Source organism: Porites lutea, chromosome 2 (assembly GCF_958299795.1).
Source record: "Porites lutea chromosome 2, jaPorLute2.1, whole genome shotgun sequence".
NCBI classification, from domain to species: Eukaryota; Metazoa; Cnidaria; class Anthozoa; order Scleractinia; family Poritidae; genus Porites; species Porites lutea.
This window is the reverse complement of record NC_133202.1, coordinates 14,191,441-14,214,424: the sequence shown is the minus strand read 5'-3', so window position 1 is coordinate 14,214,424 and position 22,984 is coordinate 14,191,441. Positions and strand designations below refer to the sequence as shown.

The window sequence follows — 22,984 nt, the reverse complement described above, 5'->3', positions numbered from 1 at the left end:
TTGGCCACAGAATAAACTATAATGGGGTAGCGGCTCTGAGAGGCCAGCGGCACAAACTGAAAATTAACCCAAGTACCCCTCGGGTTAAGTGTACGATGCGAGCTTCAATATATCTAAATACATTTTACTTGAGGTTAGTCCTCGTCTCTATAACACATATAATTATAAGTCGATAACTCAGTCAACCTGGCCATAAAAAAGGCGAAAACTTGCGGAGACTGTTGCTGGTGTTCTTTCTTATCATGTGTAACTTTAAAGCACAGAAAACTATAACCCAAGTTATTGGCATGTTATTAACAATCTTATGTAAAGTGACAAGTTTTTCCTTGATGAAAGAAACCAGTTATCAAATATTAACTTCCACCCTTCTTTTCTTAACGAAACTGGTTAAGAAGAAGATTCTAAGATCCAAACATACAAGTTTTATGTACGATAAAGCACATGCGCGGTGTAGCCAGGTTCAGACACAAGTTCTCTTTAATCGGTTAATTTCTTGTCACATCGTCAAAACTGTGAATTCCCGGTACTTTTCTTGTCTTTCCTTTTTTATTTGCATGCTTGCCCAAGAAAGTTAGCTAAGCAAAACGTTTTTCATAAAACAACCAGAACCGTCGGCTCTATCATTCGGTTCCGTTATGTGAATCATACATGTGGCTACACACTCAAAAAATGTTCTTCCGTAGCTATATATAGTATATGCGGCGCCAAAGAGAATGGTTTTGGATCCTTCTGCTCTGACATCATATTTTAAGGGTCTCAAACAGAGTAAGGTTTTGTTTTCACTTGAGAACGGCGAATCAGTTAGGAAATAGGGTTGAAAAAAAATCACATATTTTGGTCGGGGGGGAGTACTCCCTTATATAAGCTATAAAGGTATGTGTCGCCCGATCGGGTAGGGTTTTTGCGCCGTTTTGGTCTGAAAACCGGTATGCACTTTGCCCATTTTGGTCTGGAATCGGGTATGGTTTTTGAGAGAACCACGGGAGTGCAACTGAGAACGTTTTTATCGTTTCAATTCCAAATGAGTAAGAAAGAAAGAGAAATATGCGAATTTGAAATGGCTTTGAAGAATTTTTTGTTTGCACTCTGATCTAAGTAATGATAACATAATTTCTGTCTAAATGCCAGGTCTGAAAACGGTGTGGATTTTAGAGATCTGAAAACGGGTGTGGAAAATTACATTTTTTGGTCTGAAATAGGGTCGGGATTTGGAAAACCGGGTGACACACCCCCACAAAGAATTCTCAGGAGTACCCCCCCCCCCCCCCCACCCCCTTTGGGATTTTGATCTGAGATAGGATCAGGGTTTTAGGAAGCATGCCGAACTGTCAAGGAGCGCCCCCTCCTAGAGAGTGCTCCGAACGGTGATCTAACATGTGCTTTGTTTGTCAAGAGTAGCTATTAAGAGTCCGAAAGCTTGTAAATTATTCCTGTAAAGGTTTTGTTGAAATGACCCTGAACAGCACTTGCCTGTGTTTTACAAGCTTGTTTTAACATTCCACATCACACCAAATAACAATTCTGGTATTAACAAGTTTCTTTGTGTGTGTGATCACCCAAGTGATTATGCTGTACCATAACACTTGAATTTTCCCAGGGTGTGGTAGCCTTGCTCATCAAGATAGCCATTATCACCAAAAAAGAGCTGTTTTACTGGAAGCTTTGTCTTGTCAGTGAGAAGACCGCTGTCTTCACGCCATACATAGTCATTCTTATCACAGTTACAGCCATAACTGGGGTTTGCGCACGTGTTGTTCATCCCGCATGCGCACTTACCACTGCCAGGTGATGCTCCTGCCCAGTATGTCATCTTAGAATAATCACGTGACACCCACCATCCTTGTCCATCTCTCAGTAACTTTGAACTATAACACTCATACTTGATAAACTGCTCGCAGTGTGAGGAGGCACTGGTAAGACTGGCCAGTTGAAACAGACTCGCTCCAATGTAATGAATGTTGCGTGAGTAGCATCCTGCCCATTCACATCCTTTTACATGTGTCCTGCTCTCACTGTCGTGACTGATAACTGTCACGCCAACTCTATTCTTCTCAGTCATGTCACAATACACTGTGAAATGGCGCCACGCCTCCCTCGCCATCTGGATCAATGTCGTAATTTCCACTTGATGCTGTAGGGTCGCCGTTCTTTAAGTCACTGCATGATAAGGCTGCGAAGAGAAGGTTCTAAGTTATTCTTGTGGTTAATCACTATTTCAGTGACTTTCTCGTGCTTATAATTTGTATATACTTGCTTGTATATCCCGAAACACCTCTAGAAGGGCCTTTCTAACACCGCGCTACTTTGTGGGACATTTTCTTGACGAACGAAAAGCCAGAGAATACAAGTGCTTGGTGTTAAAAGGTTACTTACGTGACTTTTAATTACAATGAACATTTCACCGACAAAAACTTCAATGGAAAACAACAAATTATTAGCAAAGGTACGGCGATAAAACCGCCAGAATTGTCAAAATTTAAGCCACAGACCGTGTTGTCGCCCCACGATTGTGCAAATAAGTTTCAAACTAATTATGTGATGTACCCCGAACTCCATATAGATGAAGTTTAGAGAGCAGTATTTTATGATTTACTGTCAAAAGCCTTTGATAGGTCAAGAATTAAACCATATGTTATTTGACCTTTATCAGTAGCTAGCTTCAGATTGTCAGTAATTTCAAGAATAGCTTGTTCAGTGGAATATCCTTTCCCAAATCCAAACTGATATTTGTACAAGATTTGGTGTTTATCTATGAAATCAACGAATATAATTGATTATAGACTACACGCTCGAGCACTTTACTGAATGGTGAGAGAGTTGCTAGGGTCTGTAGCATCACCACCCTTGTACACTGGGGAATTTGTGAGACTTTTAAAATATCAGAAACAATTCCATTTTCAATAGACTGGTTATAGATATATTTTAAAGGTATTGGCAGTGGCTGGGCAGCTATTTTGATTAGTTTATTAGGAAAATATAAGGATGACTTAAGATCATTTAAACATTTAGATAGTGAACATACTTGGGTTTCAGTGACACAGGACATAACAAAGCTAGCTACTGGAGTCGATCTTATGAATTGGGTCGGACGCCCTTCACAATGTTCAATTCTTTTGGCCAGGTTTTGACCCACATTAGCTCGCATTGACAAAATGCTTATTAAATTGGTCAGCGATCTCAGCCTTATTAGTGTAGGCTCTATTGTTACGTTTAATTTTCGAGATCAGCGCGGCCATCCGCGCGGCCATGTAATATCGATCTTCTACACTATTTTACCTGGAGCCTTCTCGCAGTTTTCTCCTTTGAAGCCAAAAGTGCAAACACAGAGGTATTTCTTGCTCGTATATCCTGTGAAGCATGTTCCGTTGTTAAGACAAGGATTACTGACGCAGAGGTTCTAATGGAGAATGTATATTTTTAAAATCACATTAAAAGTTATGTACCGTGCTGTGATCATAGGAGATAGAAAAAGGTATTATTTAGATCTCTCGAACCTCTCAATATTTTATTTTCCTTCCAGTGAGGTTGAAACGTTTGGGATTTTTCTGGAATTGTCGATTTATGAGAGCGAAGACATATATTTTCATATCATAATTGTTATAATAATAATAATAATAATAATAATAATAATAATAATAACAATAATAATAATAATAATAAAACTTTAATGGCTGTCACAATTATCATCATTATCATCAGCATCAGCAGCAACTCATCATAGGGAACATCACCCGCTTATTAAAAACCTTTATTTCCTTTATCGATAAATAGCGAGACATACAATCGGCTGTCGTTGGTTTATCTTCGTATGGTTTAAAGCTAATTGTCATTGGTACCTCTGTGATGCCTCTATAACTCCAGCCCTGTCTTGGTTTAAGATGTTGTGGGTGCTGTATGTGGTCCGAATCACTAAGTTCACACGCAACTTTGTCGTTCACAGGCGGACCAATGTTTATTGACACGCATCTACTTTCCATAACACATCTGTGATGACAAGGCGTGTATATTCCAATAGTAAGATTTAAAAACACGTGATCTGTCAAATATTGGCCATCGTCCGGTGGAAGGAACTTGAGGCGACGACAACCATCTGCAAAGAAATTGCATCAGGGTCTTGTTAGAATGTTATAAGTAATAGACTCTAAAAGAAAACCTCGGAGGAATAGCTGATACCGACTCGATGGGATACCAAGTGACTGGAGCAACTGTTATCACATTTTGTACCAAGTCAAAAGTGCTAATTGTAAAAGTCATTGTGAATATTACCCCAGTCTTTGACGGTCGATAGAGTGCTGCGAAGAACATGCTGATTTCGGAAAGGTCGGGGCTGCAAAGACCATATCTAAACCTTGAGGAACTACATGGAGCAGTGTCATTTGAATGGCAGGGAGGATTGTATTTACAGGTTCATCTATTTCCAGCGTTTGATAGCGTGCACAAAGAAAGCTTAAGGAGTATTCTCCGGATATATCTCATACTTAAGCACATTGTCCGAGTGATAAAGCAAATATTCTCTACTGACTATTGTTGCTCGGTTAGATGCTCTGATCTGAGCTATCACGTTAATTCCAGTGTCCACATCCTACATCAACACTATGATGTCATTTTCACGCCAAAAACCGTTAAAATCAAAAAAACAAAAAACATACGATTGTTTGGAATACAAGGATCTTTTATCCAGCAAATTTTGAGCTCAAACGGATAAAAGCTGCCAAAGCAGCTTCTAGGAGAGCGTTTCAAACTATGATTTGTGTCACCGTGTATGGAACAGACTAGGGATCCGCAGCAAACAATTTTTTCGGTCTTTCGCCTCTGACAGCCTCATCGCTATGACTTGTATTTGACATAATTCTTTTTACTTTCAACTTCGAAATTTTGCACTCATTTCGGCATATGTATCGGTCGGTCTGTTTTGAGATTTGCTAAAACATTGAATTCGTAGGTAAATCATGCCTAGATTTATCATTGCTGGCTACCTGTATAAATAGTTTTGTCATGGTGGATTTTATCATTTACCCGATTGCGGTGACAGTTAGCTTTGATTTTCGTTTCTTATAGTTAACTTCAGTAGACATCAGTCTTTCTCGGTGTACGATGTTTCTATCTGCGTACTGTCATACGTCCTCGTAAGCGAGTGGACATAGCGCATTAAAAAACTGCATGAGGGCAAGAGCTTACAGTATATCGGAGTATGGTTTATCTTCTTCTCCCAAGCCAAATGTGTGTCAATGCCCATTCTCCTAGCGGAGGAGATTCGGGAAAAATTTACAGGAGTTACATTAGACCGAGAAACTAAAGAGGAAGCTGATGCCGTTCTCAGCAGTCCCATCAACTAGAACAAATGCGACGGGAACTAGAAGCACTTCGCGCTCGAAATGCCGATCGACCTCGAGGCTACAAACGGCTTCTGCCGGAAAAGGGGACGAAAACTCGGGGAGGGGGGGAGGTACTCCCTATAATGGCCTATACGGGAAGGCTCCGACCGAAAGGGGTACCTTTTTTTAGGCTTTATGTGTATGGAATGGTAGGGATTTTACTCGTTGAAGTATATAGAAGACTAGGGGAAATCTGTCATTTGGGTCTGTGAAAGGGCCCAAAAGGGCTAACGGATGAATTTTATCTCTTTGTTGAGTCGATAAAAGGTTCTATTTTTGTGATTGACTCCTATTTAATAGACAGTGCATTTACAGCAGTTAAAAGGGATGCAAAGTTCTGTGTATGTGAAAGGGTTACTTTTTCGTAAAAAAAAGATGTATAAAAGGGTAAGGGGTCGGACCTCGTGGCGGAGCCTCCCCGTATAAGTATTTGCTGAGTCCCCCCTCCCCCGGATGAAAAAAAGGCACTTCCGACGCTTCAGGATTAACGGTCTTCGCCATCTCTTACTGCGCGAGTAGACAGGTTCCACGCCACCTTAGGGGAAGTGCCAGTGACGATTACCATGGCAGGCAATACGTACAACACTCCCGACTAGTCATCATCGAGGATTTACAGCTTAAAATCCAGTAAGGATATTAAAGGAGCTGTGTCACGAAATTCAGCCAAATTAGAAAATTACAAAATGCCCGTTGAATTAAGAGAAACATTTCGGATGGGCAAAAGTGAAGAAGATTGAAACGGATTGAAATTAGGGTTTTTGTAAACTGTTCAGCCTAACAGTTTTTCCCCGGGGGGGGGGGGGTACTCCCATACATTACCTATACGGGTATGTGCCGCCCAACGGGGTCGTGATTTTAAAGCTCCTGATTTAGAAAGGGGTATCCATTTCAGAGGCGTTTTCTAGAACGGGGTATGATATTTCGAACGCATGAAAGCTCCAGTTTTGTAAGCAGCCATTTGAAATTATTCAAGGACAAATTGCTTTTAAAAATACGGCTCAATGCGTTACTGAAGCAAACTGTTATACTCTTGTTGCACCCTAGAACGGAGTATAAAAAATTGGCCCATTTCTAGAACGGGGTATCAGTTTTAGGGCGAATTCTAGAACGGGGTATAAAAAATTGGCCCATTTCTAGAATGGGGTATCAATTTTAGGGGAATTTTCTTTTAGAACGGGGTGCCAATCTGAAGTCCCGGGCGGCACATACCCACCCAAAAAATACCCAAGTGCCCCCCCCGGGAGTTTTTCAAAGTTGATCCCTGCTGCTTGCAACTTCAGAAATAATGTTCAGGAGACATATTTGTTTGTCTCAGATCTCTGATTTTGTCATTTACCTGTAATTTCTTTGCTTACTTTAAGTTCCATAGCGATTGAGGGCGAGTAATTAGCAAAATTAAACAAAATGAACTGGACTGCCGTGACACAGCCCCTTTAAACTCAAGTCGAATGCTTGCCCCTCAGTTATGAGGGGCAAGCATTCGACTTGGCAAGAACCATCATAGTTTAGCGTACGTTTCAAAATTCATAAAATATATGATGACCTGACACTGGTTAAATTTTTTTGCCGGCTTCGCCGCCATTTTGCATCGCCCTTTCCTTTCAGTCCTGGGGCTTCGTAGCCTGAATTTCATCCAATTGCTTCGAGTCCTTTTTTTCCTCTCAGGGAGTAATAACGACTCCAAGTAATCGGATGAAATTCAGGCTTAAGGGACTTCGCGCCTGCATTATTTTGATGTATCAGGCAATCAAGTACTCTAAAGGCCTTCGGTACGCAAGTTGTACACTGCGGTCTTTTTTGAGATTGAATGTGGTCGGGAAATTTGGGGTGATTCGTTTACATGTTTGGAATCTCTTGTCTCACAATCTCCGTCGCGATATTATCCTGTGAGCCTACGCGCTCGGATAGTTAGTTCTCTAGCCGTTTTCTTCTGCAGAGATTAGTGAGTTTACGTAACAGGACGACAGGGAGAAGAGGACGGTAAAACGCTTGTGTGTGACAAACGTGACAGGGCTATTAATTGCTTGTTTGTCGTGAATTTAACATTAATGTTTTCTGGTCTTTAAAAAAAAGATACATTAAGCATAAAACCATTTATTTATTTCAGAAAAAGTTTTTTCAAAGAAAATTTGTCACACAAGGTTTGCCGTCTTCTTTCCTTTTCCGTCCTGTTGCACATTCCCAACACATTGAGTCTCATCTCTACAAGAAACACCCGCAAGTGAAAATTCTTATAGCGTTTCTTATTCACTCAACCTCATTTCATAGACGCTGAGGGTCATAACAAGGTATATGGGATCAGGGATCAACAGCCAAAAATTGGGTGGGATCAGAGGTCACAGCGCCCGGATCTGGGATCACAAACCATGGGTTCAGGAAGGGGATCAGGGATCCAGTTTTCCGACATAACAACAAAGACCGCACAATTCTGAAATGCGTCTTAATTGAAGGGACCTGCAACCTTTCAAAATTCAGTTGTATTTTTGCTGTAACATTTCGGTCCAGTAGTAAACTGTGTGCAATCCGATCTGCTGGACTACTTTGACCGCAAAACGTAATATATACTTTACTTGAATTTAAAGATATTTATCTTATGTAGCCTTTTTTAGCACATAACTAAGTTAAACTTTCTACTATTTGACCTGTTGACTCAGTTTGTTGGTTTTATAAATTAAGGTGACTGAGCTACTGAATTGGTCAAATCCTTTGACTGGTACTTTACACCTTGTACGTTTTAATGACCAGCCTCAATAGACCATATATGTTCACTTGGCAGCCCTTATAGCAAAATTCCCAAAACAAACAAACCAACTATGTGACGCCAAGAGACACGAACGACTTCGTAAACGTTAAAAGCCATGCCAGAGAGAAACCTCTGCTTTCTCGCAGGGTAAGGTGTCTGACTCTTAACCAAACTTGGATAGCCTACAGGGCAAGAGAGTCATCCAAAATCCAGGAAACAAAATCGCTCCTGTCTGGAAACGAATTGATGCAAATTGTGAAGCCATGATAGATCCTCTTCAAATTTCTTGTTGCTACACCTTTTGCAAGTTATATTAGCATTTTATAAGCTGTTGTTGTTCATACGCCAATTGCGACGGAGACTCTCTGATCATACTGGTCTTGTGGAATTCTGTTTGTACTTTAATCATTGGTCAGGCCAATCGTTGCCCATGTAAATGGAATTTGTAGCCCGCAACATAATTTCATGTTAACAGTCTTTCCTTACGAAATAAACTTTGTACGTTTTGGTCTTGTGTATTGATAATAATGATAATCACATAGCTTTTGTTGGACATATAGTTTATTTGTGTCCCTCGTAGCATCACTGCACCCTCGCTCCGCTTGGGCGCAAATTATAATAATAATAATAATAATAATAATAATAATAATAATAATAATAATAATAATGGAATTTATATAGCGCTTACACATCGCTGTTCTAAGCGCTTAATGATGCTAAGAGGGACACAAATAAACTATATGCTCTCCAAAGTCATGTGATTGTCCTATTATCCGGCTCCTAATTGACTTCTTTTCCAAAAACAATTTTCGGCAAGTTGGAATCAATGACTTCCTAACGACATGTATACCGAACATAGAACAGTTCGGAAAACCTCGCTCTTGATTGCTTTATTTCCAATCTGTGACGCCCTTATTGAAATTTGTCTATTGTCAGTATGGTGTCTGTTAAGTTGAGAAGCCGAAGATCACTCTACGTGGTGAGCGTAAATAATTGCAGCCATGGGTTCTTGTTGCGGCACATTTGTGCACACTGTTGGGTGGATTCACAAGTTTCTTCGCGCCACACCGAGTTCTCGAAGGAGTGTCCTTTGGTCGCTGAAAGTGCTAAAGCAAAGGTCTCTCTTTCTACAGACAGTCCATTTTGGCTCTCTAGAGGGTGTAGTATATTACGTCTCGCTATGATATAAGACCATCTCATCGTCTTAATTAGCAAGTCTCTCGACAAGCTTCTTTAGTCTCATTTAAGTTTCCTCGAGAATTTATACTTAACTCAGTTAAGTCAGTGTTGGACAAACTTTTGCAAGACTCTATAGACTCCATTCAGTGTTGGATAAAAGGCAAATGATTATTGCTCTTGATGGAAAAGATTAATAATGGCCTTTTTCGTTGGGCGGTTTGGCGGTCCCGCCGAGACAACTGTCGAGAGGCTCTTCTCCCAAGAAGTGTTTTCATGGTTCATTACTTCTTGTGCCAAGCAAAAAAGAGGTGGTTGTTTTTTGAGCTTTTAGGTGATTTTTAGCTATTTACCCGTTAATTCAAGGATAACTTTGTAACACTTTTGTCAAGGACGACTTTGTTCTTACTCTAAGGCCAGTTGCCTCTTTATTATAAGATTGACACTGCATCTTAAGTATAAACAGCCAAGAATCTCCAACAATTTTGGCGGCAACGAACTTCTCTATGTTATTCGATTATTGGTTCAAGAAAACTATTTTGAGATCAGTCCTATTCGCTGTTTGCTGAGTGTGCGAAAATGAATTTAACTAGCTAATTGAAGGCTATAGACGGCAATTGATCCTTGACTGACCTTGAGCAGTTAGACTGTTTTGTCTAGCACATGTCTAATTAACATATACCAAATTAACACTAGACATTGCCTAACGGGGCTAGATTAAACTTGCATCATTGGGAGTATAAAAACAGAGGTGGTAATGAGAGCCAGAGTCCGAGAAAATTAGGCAAATAGACGTTCAAATATATTTAAGCATAAAAAAAGATATAAGCATACACACCTAATAATCAGTAATTAAAAAAAGAAGTTAAAGTTAGGTTCAGCGTCCTAAGATTATATAAAAGAATAGACCATTTTACAGTTGTGTGCTTAGTGCCCTGGCCTTTGAATAGACGCGAGGCTGGCGGTGATCTTGTTTTGTTACAAACCTGCCTGCTTTTCAAGTGCAAATCGTGGTATTCTCATGCTAACAAGCCCGTGAACATGATCATTTACATATGAAAAACAAGAAGGTTTGTACCAAAACAAGGTCGCCGCCAGCCTCGCGTCTATTCAAAGGCTAGGGCACTGAGCACACAACTGTAAAATGGTCTATTCATGCGTTCATCATGTTAAAGGTTGATCATGTTAAAGGTTCATTATGTTTGGTTGCGGGACGTGACAATGATGTACAAATGTGTTAACAATTATTAGCTGTAAAATAGGGAAGCGATCCAATGCGCACGCTTACAATCTCCGCAACAGTGAAGATCTAAACCTGCCAGGATGCCGGACAGCGGCTGCCCAGAGTGGCTTCTTTTATAGGGCAGCAAAAGCGTGGAATAGTCTCAGTAACAACACTAGAACTGCCGATCATTAAGATCATTTAAAAAACATGCAAAGGCAGAATTAATGAAGAAATAGGATACCGGTATACATACCATAGTATATTATTACATTGTTAGTGATTATTAGAAGTAGTAATTTTTAAGTTGTTATTTATATATCAAGAACATGTATATCGTTAGTCTTAGTTGTATTTTATAAACATATTGTAAATTAATTCTGAAAAGCCCCTAGGAGAGAATTAATAAAAAAGTATTGTATTGTATTGTATGCTCTAAACCATGCAGGTGAGTCCAAAAAACAAAATAAAATCTAATTGAAGAGAAGCACATTAATGCAATATTCAGCATATGATACCCACGAGCGGAGAACGCTCGGATAATAAAGCATTACTCACTTTTTTCAATAAGTGCTTGAAGCTCCAGATATAGTTTTCGCCTCAGTTTCCCGGCATGCAACTGAAGCCAGGAATTAGACTCAGATGGGAAACTCCAAAAACCGAGAAAACAGCAATTCAATTGCGGGGTTTAAGCCATCTTTATCATGAAATGTGCGGTAATTACCCGAGTTGCCGAGCATCCCGTCAATTCTTACAAAAATGGGAAAGTATGCCACCATTGCGTTAAAAATAACAATGCTTACATACAGTTACACAATTGCATGTGGCATATAACTCGCTCGGGCTGAGGGTCAGCGAGTAGGTGACCGAATAGTTTAATTGAAAAAATGTATGTAATTCAGGATCTAACAATGACGATATTTGTAATGTCTACCCTTGTTGTTAGTTTTCTCCTTACCTACTTGAGCAGTTGTGATGTGGCTCAGCCAAGTGCCCCAAAAAACACAAACCAACAAGAGCCCCAGCCCAAGAAAACAACGACCCGCCATAATGAAGACCCGTTGAAAAATAACCGATCCTTGTCAGGCTTTAATTTAGAAAGGGCCAAAATACATCCGGGATAGCACCAGTTTTGAAACATCTGGACGTCTAATTTCTTATAGTTTAATTATCTAGTTTTTTTAAACTTTTTGACTCAAGGAGTGTGCAATTTGCCAGATTAAAATGGGTTTCACGGTTGGCGATTTCCCCTGTTTAGACTATCGTCTTTCGGTGTTATAAAATGCAACAGTAGGAATATCAATTTCTGCAAAAGCGTAACGAAAGCTTTCTATTACGCTTACTTAGTTGTTTTCAAAACTTAAGAGGGAGTATTGACAGTTGATCGAGGTTATTGCGGCTTCGCCGTTTTCGTCACTTTTTTTAACCGTGTTTCGGTCTCTATAGGTTAATGTACTCCTCTTTCCGAGTTGTGCCGATATTTTGTAGACTACGAGTAGTTCCTCGTTTTGCGCCAATACCTTGTTTATTTACAGTGCATTGCGCGGAATAAGCTTCCATGAATAAGCTTGAGTAAGGCGCAATAAACCATAGGTTTTTAACCAATCAGAACGTGCCTACTATCTTAGTTATTTTATAAATATCGTTAATGAATTTCCTCTGCACTTAGCTGTCGTTATTAGTTATAGTTCTAGATAGACATAAAAGTATATCGAATACAAATTTTACATGGAAAATGTTGCTTTATTGCAAGATAATCGTCTATAAAGCTGCCTCAGTGGAAAGTCCGACAATATACGCGTTATTATATAAAAAGAAAGTTAATTAATAATACTACACGCTAGAAATGTGACAGCGGTAAGCTTGTAGCTATAAAAAGATGAAAAACTTAAACACAAAGATTTTTAAGTTTATCGATGAAAAGTCATTCATCTGCTTAATGAAATTGACCCAATAATTGGAAAAATTCCAAGGTAAATTGACCAACAGAAAGTTGCCAAACAAACGAATGCCAAAAAATTGCCCTTTGGACTTAAGATCTGAACATCGTTGAAATGGATGATAGAGTTTGTTTGGGAACAGGAAAATTCCACAGCTCGGTAAAATTAAACGCTTGTTTTACGTGCAAGTAATTTTTGATTTATTCAAGCGTGGCAAATATCATGGAACTGTTCTTCCCTACCGCAGCCAGCAGAAAAAAAAAAAAAGAAATAAGGTCAGTATAATGGTACGAGTCCAATTTATGGAGAGCTCGCTTCAGATAGCCCTGCAGGGTTTTTGGCATCACCGTGTTGAGAAACTTAAAAACGTTTTTGCCGTTATTTTCATTTAAAGTGGAATGGAAGACCAAAGGACTGGCAAAATTTGGTCGCTGTAACCATGGTAACGAGGTTCGCAATATCGAGGTTCTTTTTCATACGTTTTACTGTACTGGGGTAAAGAAAATGGTTCCAATCAGTGAAGAATACGTCTGTAAAGTGTTTTTAGACTTAACATTGTTAACATTCCTATTTTCTACAACCTACTATAAACTTTGTGTGTAGTTTAGCCAGGGTAAGACTAATCCGTAGAACTGCAGACCGCGGAACCACGGAACCTGCGGAAGCTAGTACGGAACCTAAAGAAATGGCTGTTTTAATACAACTACCGATAAAATAATTAGTTGCAGTTATTTTTTTACAATGGCTGAGCGACTTTTCACCCGCTGATTGATCGAGAGCTATGGTCGATAACAGTACAGGCAATTGAAAACAGTTGTCGATCTCGGTTTAGAATCACTGATCGAGAGCTTTGGTGCCGAAACAGAAAGTCCTCGAATCGCGGACTTCCGGCTTGTTAGTAGTCGTCGGAAGGAAACGAGAGGTATAGATATAAACACAGTTGGACGAGAGAACGGTGAGGGCATTATTGGCCTGCATGCTGTCACTTCTAATGTACATCCACCATACACACAGAATCTTTGCGACCTCCTCAAATTCATGCGATCATTCTCACTATAAACGTATTATTCCATTTCTTACCTTAATACCCTTCATCCCACTGTTAAATTTATATCAAACTGTTCATTCAAATCTTTCTCCTTTCTCTACGTCAAGGTGTCCCTCTTTGATGGTATTGATTGCTGAAATTGTTCTTTATACTAAACCTACAACCGAACATCAGTACCTTTTACGCTCATGACCATGTCACCCCTTACACACTAAACGAGCTTTTCCATTCAGCCTTGCCCCGAGAATACGACGTATACAGTAAAATTCCGAAAATAAGCCCCTCCATGTATAAGCCCCTCCAAACATAAGCCCACCAAACCGGTAACGCAAAAAACCCTTCGTTAAATCGCCCCTCCAAAAACAAGCCCCTCAAAAAGGGCCTTTGAAAAATATAAGCCCCGGGGCTTATTTTCGGAATTTAACGGTATGTTCCTCCCACGAGACGTACAATCTCGGTCTCCTCAACCAGGATATACAACGTATTCATACTATCGAGTGTAGCTAAATGTCGTGGGTCGTGGGTAGTGGGTAGAGGTAAATGTCTTGGGTAACAAAAAGTATAGAAAGAAATGATTGAAAGGTGATTGTAAAAAAGAAATAAACAGAAAAAAGTTGTAAGATATTTATGAAACGAAAATCTCCCTTGATTGCCTTTTTCGTCACGGCTTCTTCTTCGTCCTCTTCCTGGTATTTCCTTAGCCACGTTTGACTTGGATCCCCGGCCCTTTCACACCATCACTGTGTAAAAGACAAGATTTATCCATACCTGAGCTATCGCCGCGGAAATATACGAAACAGACGCAAATTTAACGTGCAATTTGCAGAAAGTATGGGACAGCTCTGACTCGCTGAATGGAAGTAGCTGGTCACTATTCATCTTTATTCTATCTACAATTCCAGTGATCAGCGGAATTGTAGACGATGGAATGCGATCACCGTGGGAAAGGGGAGGGGAAAAGGACAATTTTGAGGTATTTCATATTTTTGGATAGAAGTCTTTCTTAAAGTTTTAGGTCTCTTGCCTTACGAAGGAACCACCTTCATCCTCAACCTTTCAAGTTAAGGCGAGACAGTATGTAAATTTTATTGCCGTACGAAAATATAATTTTCTCGATTCTTTTTGTTCTGTTTTCTGTACAAAATCTTTGCTGTAACGATTCTAAATATCATTCCTTAAACTGACAGGGCGTTTCAGTCACGAATGTTGACGTCTTTGAGGAAAAGCAGTTCAGTCTCCACTTTTTCAATAGCCTGCTTCAGGAGTTCCATAGCGTACAGAGTTTCTTTTATTTTTCACCTAAATGCCTTTTTAGTGTCCGTTTCTTCTAAAGGATTCGCTTATTTGCTTTGCTGACCTAGGAGGAATAGGACTGTTACGCGGGTACGAATGTTGTTGTGACGTCATCGAATCAGGACATCTGCCGCGAACTCATGAGTAAATGACCAAGAAGCAAGAAAGGGGAAATTATTTTCAGCGAGCGGGATACTAATAAAACGACCAAAATTCAACGGAATATGTCTTTAAGTGATTCAAGTTCTGAGAGAAGTTTTAATTCAGAAGATTCTGAGGCAAATTTGGCCGAAGTGGAGGATGAACAAAGTGATTGTGAGTCGCAAGCAGGGGGGGGGGGGCTGGCAACGGCCTTTGATCTTGCCGCGTTTTGGCTTTCCATGATCGCCCCAGTTAAGAAATCTGTCAATCATCAGAGAAAGGTAGCGAGCATGCGCGTACCGAGTTGGGAATAACAAGTTCGTCTTCGCAGCGATTCCGAAGTGTGAGGTGAATCTGCTTTTGGTCCTGTTTGTCATCGCTTTCTTTGCTGTAACCAATCTTTTTCCGCGAGAATGTGGAGCTTACGTTTTCCTTTCTTCCGATCTTGCGTTTGTCATTAGGGAGTTTAAGATACGGAGACTACTGACTACGAACTACGGCTGGACGAGCGTTGTCCTTTGTTTGTAGCACTGGGTTGAGTCGTGCAAGTATAGACTGTTAAGATTGCACTACAGACAGTAGACTAGGAGAGAAGAGGCGGAGAGGGAAACAACACGCAAAGATTTTCTTGTTTTCATCACAGTTCACAAAAATGCAAGTCAGTTTTGCATGTGATATTATCTTTAGAACGATGAACAAATTCTTCCTTACTTGAAGGAAGCAATTACGTCGGGTGAAACTGGTAAACAAAGTTTTGGTTACACAGGTTTTATTTTTTTCGCCCATGAATACTTATGTCAAACGTTAAGGAAATAGACAGAAATAGTAAAACCTCATTTATTAAATTTAGAAGATGGACTTCTTCGACTACTGATCTGATCATTGTAGTTTGAAGTATTGTTTTTCCGGCTTTAAAATGAAATTCGCAGACAACGCTACGCAGAAGTGATGCTTGAAATAAATTGGATGCTGTAGTCTCACGATTGTGTTTTAAACTAATGTTATGAATGAACATAGACGAAACAGTAGTCAGAAAAATTATTTATCGAAAAATTTTGTTCGAAAACCCATGATTTTATCCTTAAAAGCAATTCGCGTAATACTAACTGGATCGTGGATCATTTCACGCAAGTAAAAGCTGCCGAAGACATCAAATGTCAACGCCAAAATCCGTCTCAAGTCGTATAAAACATCTATGAAACAACTATAAATACTTAAATTTCAATTTAAAAACGGAACTTCCTTGACTATTTATGTGCAAGTTGTACCTGAAAATTCTTTAAAAACTTTGCCGCTTTGGTTTCTTTCCAGAACAGGACAAACGTTCCTTCGTGAAGAAGCCACCCAGGTTGAAGTCCTTGAGGGCGAATCAGTGTTCAGTTAAAAGCTTTTTTTCTTCTTTTTCCACTAAAAGAATACTGATCGATGATTCTTTTGAACATTCCGGTTCCCATCTGTGTCTTAAAACAGTGCATTTAGCCTTGTATTGAGAGGCGACACAAAAATCACCGCAGTTTCCATTTTCTTTTCCTGGCAAACAAAAACTACCATATGATAAATTAACGATCTTTACACGGTCCCGTAAGAAGCACCGGCAGCAGCTTGTTTCGGTATTTCGACAGCTTCAAAATACAGAGCTTATTCAAGTTGTTGACGACGCTCTTTTAAATACATAAACAGGGATTTTCCTGTTGCTACGTTTGAGCTGTGTTGATCCGCGTTCGTATGCGAGAATTTGGCGCGAAGGGATGCATGAAGGCGCAGTAATGGTCAGCGTTCATTCGCTGACGCAAGACTCACGTAATGCTCTAAACCGGTCAAAAACAAGAAAAAACCCGTTTTTTTAAATTTATTCGTTCAGATTTCTGGACGGATTTGAACGGTTGTCGGCAGAGGCTACTTTTCGCACGCCAGCTCATACCGCGAAAATGTAGCCTCTGCTCGCAGGGTACGATTGTCTCGAAGATGTTTACATCAGTTTCATTGGGCAAATGCGATACAAAAACTCGCATAAACAAAGGTTACACAAGTAGAAAGACACACTAATCAGTTCGAACAAACATTGAAACTTTTCAAGTGCGAAGAGAAAGTAAATTACCTGCATGATTTCTCTTCTCCTCGGCCGTCAATCTGAAGCTTATTTAAATGTGAGCTTAGCTAGATAAAAATGTAGTCACAACAGTGGATTAAAAGCGTAAATCTGAGCAGAAATTAAACACAACTTACATATTTCGCTTCCCTCTCACTTAAAGCAGGTGAATTGAAAACTTTTTTGCGAAAAGACGAGATTCTTGAATTACCGAGACGGCAAAATACGAGCAAAATGTTCTCCGTAGTCCCGACTACGCGAAACAGCTCAACAACTCACCGTAGCCGCAGGGCTACGCGGGAAAAATGAACAGTCACGTGGTTTTGATCATGCGCAGTAGCATGTTTATCCGTAGCCGTAGTCCGTAGTCGCCGTATCTTAAACTCCCTAGTGTCAATATTTTGCAACGCAGTTTCAGTTACGGCAACCCAAGCTCACGTTAAGAAAGATTTTACACCATGACGTTTACAAATTCAAAATTAATAGAGAGTTCGAAATTATAATTGTTTGCCTTTAATATCTGTCTGTTGTATTTGTCTTCACTTGTGAGCTCTTATTGTCTTGAGATTATACGCGTATAAAGGCTTGTGGGCTTGTGTGGGGCTCGCGATATCGGGCGCATTAATAAATAGAAACAGGAAGAATTATTTTGAGTTTGTACCTGACTCAAAATTCCACTAGTGGCTGGAAAATCGTCTGAAAATCGTTGTTAGCAAGATTATTTAGCACCATTACATAATTATAACTATGCCAGTGTCTTCCCCAAATACTCGCCAATAAAGTGAGTTGAAATCCTACAGGGGCACCCAACAACGGTTTCCTCCTAAATACATTGAAAACACTTTTTAGGCTGTCCCGCGTACTTTTAGATCCATAGAAATGTATGCTAAGTGGCGTTATAAAATTTGTATCTGTTCGGTCATCCAAGGGGAACTTGAATCTTTTCGAAATAACAAGGGTTTTAGTTTTATTATCCCGAAAATATCAGATGCAATTTAACGTATTACGAAAGTGAGAATTTTTTCTGATTTGTTTCTCCATCAAGTTCCATCACATTTTTGAATCCGAAAATTTTAGGTTTCCTTTTTTCTGCGAAAAATAGCCTAACCTGGGGAGTGAAATGTGAAAAAATAAACTTAGAGAAAATAGTAAGGCATTTATTAGATTCGCTTCGAAAATTGTACATGAATAGAACGGTCATTTTTATAAATTTTTAGCCGTCCTCAAGTAATAGAAAATTCTAGGCAATATCTGCTTCTCCGAACAGATATTTTCTCTATTTTAATAGGGAAAATAGGGAGTGAGGCGAAAGAATCTGGCCACTTCGAGCGTTCATCACAGTATCACTTCACTGGTGGACCTTCACGCTGATAAAATAATGCCCTTTTCTGTTGTCAAGAAATGAATGTCTGGAGTTTTTCAAGAATTTGGGGCCAAAATAATGGATATTAAAGGAGCTTTATCACGAAATTTATCATTGAAAATTCAAACGAAGGAAACTGCCACCAAACTGGGTGAAACAAATATGAATAACGGCTCAAAATAACTTGAAGATTGAAAAGGATTGCATTTGTGGTTTTTGAAAGCTTGTTAGCCTAACAGCTTTTCAAAAGTTCATTTTTGATGTTTATAACGTTTGATATAATGTTTTGGAGGCGTATTTGTTTGACACAACGCACGCTGTTATTTTTTCATTCGCATTTATTAATTTCTCGAGTTCCATAGCGAATGAGGACGCATAATTAACATTTATTAACATTATTTACAAAATGAACTAGACAACTGTTACACAAGCCAACGCTCAATTTAATTTGTTTAGTGGCGCACAAATTAGTCACCTAACAACTGTTTTCTGTAAAATATCTGTTCGCAGAAGCAAAAATTGCCTAGAATTTTCTATAGCTTGAGGAAGGCTAAAAATGTCTAGATGACCGTTTCATCTATGTATGTACAATTTTCGAAGCTTAATAAATTCCCTACTTTCTGAAGTTTAATTTTTCGCATTTCTACTCCCCAGGTTAAGCTATTTCTCGTAGAAAAAGGAAACTTAAAACTTTCGGATTCGAAAAAATATGATGGAGAGAGGAATAAAAAACATATTCTTACTTTTGTAAATCTTTAAACTGCATCTAAAATTTTCGGGAAAATAATACTGATGCCCTCGCTATTTCGAAAAGACTTAAGTTCAAGCCCTAGGATGACCGAACAGATACAATTTTTTGTAGTGCCGCTCAAAATTCATTTCAAGAGATCAAAAAGTTTTCTGGATAGCCTAAAAAGTGTATCCAGTACAGGAAACCGTCGTTGGGTGCCTCTGATAGCGTTAAAAAATATATATATATATATATATAAATTATTGCGACTTAAAACGTTAATTTCATGAAGCTATGGTGAGGTTTTGGTAACAGATTCGATTAAGGCTTGTGTGAAAGTGACGTAGAACGAGGACGTCGTCGGAAAGTGGAAAAAGTGGCTGTAACGCATCACTGAAAGTGACCGTTCGCGGGAATTTTCGCCGTTTGCGACCGCTTGTCGTAAGTAGAGCTGTTCGCTTATGAGTGTTTCTTAAAAGGGCTTTGATTGTAATGGTGTGCCCTGTCACATAGAAGCACGAATGATTTACACCCCATCTGACACGCGTGTTCTTTTCATTCATAATAGATTCCTTGCGTTAAATAATTGTCAGTTTTGTTATACGATCGACGTCTGCGAAGTTGCCACATGGTTCCCTGTCTCGCCGTAAAGGGTTAGTTATTATGAGTATACCTATACCAACCTCTTCAAATTTTAACGAGCCGTTTCTGACAATCCACGGAATTTTATCATTTGGGCATTATTTGTTAGGTGAAGAAGACTTTCCACACAGATACGATCGAGAGTCTGAATCTTTCGATAGTCGATAGTCGATGCGATCGCTTTTTTCGCTGTATTTCAGACAGCGGAAGTCTTATTAAACGTACGCCACAGAAATAAATCTTGAAAAGTCAGGCTAGTGAGTGAGTGAGTTGGGATATGTTAATATGTATCAGTTGACGTTCGACTCTTTTAGAACGTTTATTTTATTTGCCTTTCCATTTTATACTTTGATTACTTACTACATATTCACAGTGATGGTTCTATATACGGTCGTATTTATGAGGCTGTCGGACCTCAAATTAACTAAACGATGATAACGGATAAACCGAATCAGCTGGTTGTTGTGTCTTTTCTTTCCCCTTAAATTAAAAAATGCCTCACGCGCAAAACTTAACCGTTGTTTCGTAACTGTTTATACTTCTTTTCCTAGTGATTTCTTACTAGTTATGATTATCTGCTTCTTGTTTGGAAGAGGGAGAATATAGGTATGGAAAAATCTTCCCACTCGAACAAAAAGTTTGCAGGAATTGCTAGTTAATTAATAAAATAGAACAGAGCTTGGATTCGCTTGGAGAATCGCTGCCTTGAGGTACAAGCGATTGGTGTTTATTCTCTCTTGTGTTTAAACTATTCTTCCTTTGAATAATTACTTTTAGCGGTGCTCTTAGATTCGCTAACGTGGTTTCTGTTAAATGTGGCCTCTACTTTCGTTTCGCCTTGCCCACCGTAATTTTACTGATTTTACTTACCAAACAAAACATTAAAAATAACCTGATCACAAGCTAGACCGGCGCACTAGTTTGATTTCTAAAGGAAGGAAGAAAGTATAAGAACGCTATCATAGTGTCGAGGTTGCCAGCATACAATGTACGCTAATTGGGGACACCTAACTACAATAGACCTTTTCACGATTTATGACGCAATCTTGGCTGGTGGGCAAACACGGCTAAAATTACAGTGAATGTATGGGATTTCGGCCCACTTGGAACCGCTATTAACGCCGCTACAAAGATATGGATTTCCATCATTTGCCTCTGCTTTAAATAGTTTTATTGATATCACAAATAAGGCTATTAAAGGAGGTACGACGTTCGTAAATTCGAATTATAAATCTTCTCATGTGGCTTCTATAATTTCATGGTTCATGGATAATGTTGATTAGAATTGAGGGTTTGTGTGAAATTTTTAAAAATTCGTTTACGGTTGTTATAACCTGTCTCATAATTCCACTAGTTGCTGGAAAGTCGTCTGAAAATCGTGTTTAGCAAGATTATTTAGCACCATTACATAACTATGTCAGTGTCTTGGACAAGCCTTAATGTTATACTCAAATTCCTTGTAAATAAAATATATAAAATGAATAAATAGATTTATAAAGCGCTTAAACTATTACATATTCTAATGCGCTACCTAATTTACAATAATAAAATGCAACATTGAAAGAGGAATAAATAATAAAAAATCAAAATCATTCAGGTCTAAAAGCTTTCTTGAATAAGTAGGTTTTAAGATGTCATGAACAGTCAATATTTGAAATAAGTCTTAGTTCCAAAGGTAGGGCATTCCATAACGATAGACCAGCATGGGTGAAAAGATTTACACTTTGTTTTTGGGACTTGCAGCAGTCTCTGGTTGATGATGTGATAATAAAGTATAACCTCCTGCAACTTTAGGTCTCAGAAAATCTCTAATGTGCACAGGAGCCTTGCCTTCTAATGCCTTGATAACAAGCAAAAGAATCTTGAATTGAATTCGGAAATACACAGGTAACCAGTGCATTTTGGTTAGAAAAGATGTGATATGGCCAAACTTCGGAATAACACAAACCACCCGAGCAGCAGCATTAAGGATCTTCTGTAACCGGTCGCACTGTGAAAATTAGGTATGCCTAAGAGAATTGCAGTAGTCAAGATGCGACATGACAAAGGCGTGAACCAGAGTCTTAGTTGATTCTTCAGAAAGAAACTTTCTTATTTGCCAGATGGTATATAGGCCATGAAAAGCTTTACTACAGACTTTGAAACATGAGTATCCATAGACATATGAATGTCAAACCATACACCCAGATTACGGACACACTCCACAGGTTTTAATAATAACAGAGGTACCAACAGCAATTGACTCAATGGAAACCTTGGATAACTGCTGGTAAGAGCCAAAGATAAATTCAGTCTTCATGTCGTTAATTAATAGCCAATGAGAAACCATCCAAAGGCGAACCTCTGCAATACATTCCTCAATCACTTTGATAGCGTCCCTCTGAGAGTTAGAGGATGGGTTTAAAAGAAAAATATGATTGTGGGCATGAGTTATCGCATACGCATGTGCTACAGGCAGATGCTTTGCCATTACTTTAAACAGTCCAGAAGCATATAGGAGAAAAAGAGCATGGCCCAAACAACTGCTTTGGGGAACTCGACAATGCAGATCAAAGGGCTTAGACAGCTGCTGATTAAGGACTATTTGTCATTTCCTGGCTGATAAGAACGACTCAAACCATTTTTGGGCATCACCAACTATGCCATAGTCATTCTCAAGAATATTTAGCAAAGTTCTATGGTCTATGGTGTTGAATGCAACACTCAGATCTAATAAGACGAGAAGAGAAACATCTGTTGGTCCATAGCCATGAGAATGTCAGTTAAGACCTTTACCAGAGCAGTCTCAGTTGAACGAAAAGTGCGATAGCATGACTGATTCACAGGTGGTAGTGGTGCATTAATTCTACCATGAGCAAGCAGTTGACCAATCACTGCCTGTTCAACAACTTTGGCAACAAAAGGTAGATTTCTAACAGGTCTAAAGTTGTTAAATCAACGGCCAGCCTTTCTTGGCACTCAAGGAATGACAAAGCGCTTTTCCAACAGTCTGAGGTACCCGTCCTTCCCGAAAAGATAAATTTACCATCAATGTAATAACTGGAGTAAGCACATCAACAGACTGTTTCACAAGCCAAGTAGAAATAGGATCAAGACTGCATGTAGCATTCAACGAACCAACAATAATTTTATGTACAATCAACTTCTGAGAGTGGAGAGAAACTGTCCAGCCCAGTTTCAGGTGACCGGAATTTAACATGAGGATCACTATCAACTACAATG

General features: G+C 39.2%; 1 pseudogene; it reads right to left on the bottom strand.

Annotated features, from left to right (window-relative positions):
- Positions 1-1,482: 1,482 nt before the first annotated feature.
- LOC140925672 (contactin-associated protein 1-like) lies at positions 1,483-22,232 on the bottom strand (annotated as a pseudogene).
- Between the last annotated feature and the right edge of the window lie 752 nt (positions 22,233-22,984).